This window comes from Pinus tabuliformis, chromosome 4_1, assembly GCF_031772625.1.
Source record: "Pinus tabuliformis cultivar Carrire ecotype Pingquan chromosome 4_1, CPIR1, whole genome shotgun sequence".
Taxonomy (NCBI): Eukaryota; Viridiplantae; Streptophyta; class Pinopsida; order Pinales; family Pinaceae; genus Pinus; species Pinus tabuliformis.
This window is the reverse complement of record NC_142303.1, coordinates 648,293,518-648,297,476: the sequence shown is the minus strand read 5'-3', so window position 1 is coordinate 648,297,476 and position 3,959 is coordinate 648,293,518. Positions and strand designations below refer to the sequence as shown.

General features: G+C 33.5%; 1 long non-coding RNA gene across 1 annotated transcript; it reads left to right on the top strand.

The window, feature by feature from the left end:
• Positions 1-2,136: 2,136 nt before the first annotated feature.
• LOC149177732 (uncharacterized) lies at positions 2,137-2,857 on the top strand. Its single transcript, XR_016258792.1, has 3 exons — positions 2,137-2,502; positions 2,634-2,666; positions 2,771-2,857. It is a non-coding gene; the product is annotated as an uncharacterized LOC149177732 (long non-coding RNA).
• The last annotated feature ends 1,102 nt before the right edge of the window (positions 2,858-3,959 follow it).

Below are 3,959 nucleotides of genomic sequence, written 5' to 3'. Positions count from 1 at the left end.
ACTACCTAAGCATTGCCTTCTCCATTGATTATGGCCATGCTTGTGCTTCTCAATGCTAGATTGGTTACCCTAACAATTCAGGTGTTAGGACTGTGTTGTCTTTTGTAACACCCCATGTTGGGCCTTGAACAGATCCGAGGCTCTATGTGCAACTTTTGTAAGCAACATATCTTCAAAAGTACTATCAAATCTTAAGGTTTTGCTCTGATCCACTTCCATATGATTTTACTTACCCACTATCTTGAATTTACATGCTAAGCATTTCCCATCTTATTTTAATTCTTGGAGGGTGATATTGAGGACGAAGATCCCAATATAGGCAAATACTTTGAAGATATGTAGGTATTTGTTGTAGCAAGATTTTTTTTGATGCTAGAGGCCATCTAGGGCCTGTTTTCTAGGGCCTGTTTGTTGATGTATTTTTGGTTCAGAGATGGATTGCACTTGGTTTTCTTTTGGTTATGTGCACCCTTACATGCTATATAAATGAGAAATTTTGCTTATTTGTGTATAAATGGTTTGGATTCATATGGATGCACATGAATATATATGTTTTTATTTAAAATTTGGATTATTATGTGTATTTTGCTGACTGTTTTTTTGGTTCGGGTTTTTTTACTGGTTTTGACCGGTTCCCGGTCTAGTGGGTCTACTGGTTCGATGACTGGTCCTGTTCTGATAACATTGGTGCTAATGCACTAATACTGCGTCTAGACTACAATAGCTTTTTTTCAAAGAAAACAATATATATACACACACACATGGGTGATTGATGTTCCACTCATTAGACAAGGAGAATACATGCTTTATAGGCTACTAAGATAGTAGGGCCAACCTCATAATGTTGTACGTGATGATGGAATAGGGTTGTCTAAGACTTGCCAAACAACATAGGCAATAGTTGTCACAATGAAGTCACAATGAAATGTCCATTATGATCCTAGATTACGCACATGCCTTAGATATAGCTCTTAGCATTATAGAATCACGCATCAACATTATATATATATATATATATATATATTCAAACTGTGATTATGGATGTTATTTTCTAGCACATGACAACATAAAATTTGTCCTCAGATTTTCTAGAGGAAGGAATGTGCCTTGAAATGGTGACTTAGGAAATAAAGGTATATTGTCACACAACTCTTAAATGAACCCTTATAAGGCCTTTAATAACCCATAATGGACTGGAAAATACATTAATGCTTTCAACTTGAAAATGCTCTAACTTATTTTACAATAAAATATCAATCATTTCTCCTAAATCCACTGTTTACTCTAATAAATAATAATAAATATTCCTTCTCAACCTCCTAAATCGATATCCATTAAAATAACATTTCCTTTTTAGAATATTTTATTACTTCTATTTTAAATATTAATAAAATTAATAAATAAATAATTTTAACAATTAAACTTATTCATTATAATAAATATATCATTCATTTGATTTATTTGTTATTTTTATTCATAAAGCTATAATCATATTTTATATTCTTTACTTCATTAAAATAAACCTGTATAAACTTTGACATGAAATCTTGATTTGTGTTATTTAAACTGGTTTTTTTATTGTATATATGGTTTCATCTCCGAAAAAGTCTTAGGCCACTTCCATTGTGCAGGGGTTACCCATCAAACTTGTGATTTCAATAAATTCCGACCAGATTTTAGAAAAATTACACTAGAAAAACCCAGCAAAAAAACTTCCAAAAAAATCTCACACAAATCGGAAAAAACACTAAAAAATAAAAAAACCATAATTTGTTTAAATATTGGCACTGCCCAAATTTTGTCCATGGAAAATACAAAACTACAATTTATTAAGAAATTGACTTTGCCCAATGATATCTGCTGGTATTGTTCAGAGGACGCGTCTTAATAAATCCATGCACGAAAAGCGAACTTTATGGACCATCCAGCCAACTTCAGCGTCCTATTTGTCTTATTTAACTAAACGTCCTATTTGTCTTATTTAACTCAGTTTGTATGCTCTGGCATGAAGTTTGTATGCTCTGGCATGAATGAATCGGGTTCTACACGTTACACTCCACGTCAAGGCCCAAGTTTTTGAGGCTTTAAGCCCATGTCTACCGTCGTGAAGGTGAAGCTCGGGTTCTCCCTAACCACGGCCAAGCCTTTTAAGGGTCTGCCTCGTGAAGGTTAAGCCGCTTAAGCCCAAGGAATTCCTCGTGATATTTTGCTCAAGCCTAGAACTCCCTAAACCAAGTCCAAGCAACCCCTGTTACAGTCAGCCCATGGAAACTATTGAGTTATACAGATATACGGACATATCCTTTTATGTCGAACTTTTTTTTCCTTTTTTTTCTTCATGGGAAGGAAAAATAAGATTATGTGATATTGCAGAAAAAATATGATTATATGATATTGCAGAAATAAGTACGCAGAGTACAATTTTATTGGATTGAGATGAAGGGTAATCGATAGAACAGAGGACCAAGTCTGCTGGAAATGGACCCTGTGGTGGAGCAGCGGGTGTGTTTTTTGTTTTTGTCTTTCGTCATTTACGCTCTGGTTTTTAAATTTTTTTTTTAAAGACATTTGTCTTTCTTGAGCACAATTTTATTGGATTTTGCAAAAAGATAATTGCTAGAATGGAAGATCAGGTTTGCTGGAATGGAGCCTGTGGTGAACGGCAGGTGTGTTTTTATTCTTTTTACTTATCTTTGGTTTTTACCTTTATGCAAATATTTGTCTTTTGTGTTGGTGTTTCTTTCTTTTACTAAGGCGTTTTTTTGGCCAGAGGAGATGAAATGACATTGAAAAGAAAAGAATCAGTGTCTGGTTTGGCGGTTGCATTAAGGCCTTCTCCTTCCACATTTGCCTAGAGACATGCAGGTACACATTCTTTTTTCTAAATTAGGTGATGTGGTTGATGTATGTGCATTTTCTTCTTTCTGCTGTTATCTTTCTTTCAGAATTGATTTTGTTTTTTCTCCCAATTTTTATCTCTCTTTCAAAATTGGTTCTGTTTTTTCTCCCAATCTTTATGAGGCTAAGGCAATGTTTGGATGGTTTGCACTTAACTTACATCTAAGGATATAGTCATATATTTCTTGTAGTGTTGGTGTATGTGCAATTCTTGGCCAGGTAGATATACATTCATTTTTTATCATCTTAAGCACTAAGAAAATTGCTAAACTTGTATGTGATGTAGAATCATAAAATTAGTTGTTGTATCTCTACTATTTATGCATTGCTGGTCACCCAAATTTTAAGAAATCACTATGAGAAGAAAAGGTGGTTAAGTTGGATATCTATGTAAACTTAGGAAGTGGTTGTGGTTGTAATTGTGATTCTCATATGGTTGATTTGGTTTTGTCCCTTTCAATATATTTCTTAGCCTTCCAATATTAATCTAGTTTCATTTATTTTTTACTGTTAATGAGTTTGGATGAATTATGGGTACTTAGTAATTGTTAAGGATTAAGGTTTTAAGAATAAAATAAATTTTGCATTATATATCTATAAAACTCTATATCTTGAGACAAGATCAATGCATAATCACCAAAAATACAAGGTTCTTAATACATCGAAATTTCACATAGTTTTACAGGTTAGGGTTGATTTGGAGGCTAGCCTTAGTGTGGTCACAGGTGGTTGTTGAAATTTCTAAGTATTACCCGTTAGAAATTTAATCTGTATTCTTCTAGTTTATTTCTTCTACTTGTTAATTCTGAACAAGTTATTTAAAACATATAAATAACGAAATAAACACAATACAGTCTCAACATCTACAGATCAATAGCTGAAAAAAAACAAACACACAAGTGACACCATTATTTTTGGACAATCGTCCCCAGAAAAACCCAATGCGGAAAAACCGGTGGAACTATTATGAGGGTTTATTATTATGTAGTATTTCCTTGAGTACAATTGTGTGCCAAATTGGCTCACCCGACAAAGAAAAACAACCAGCAATAATACCTCTC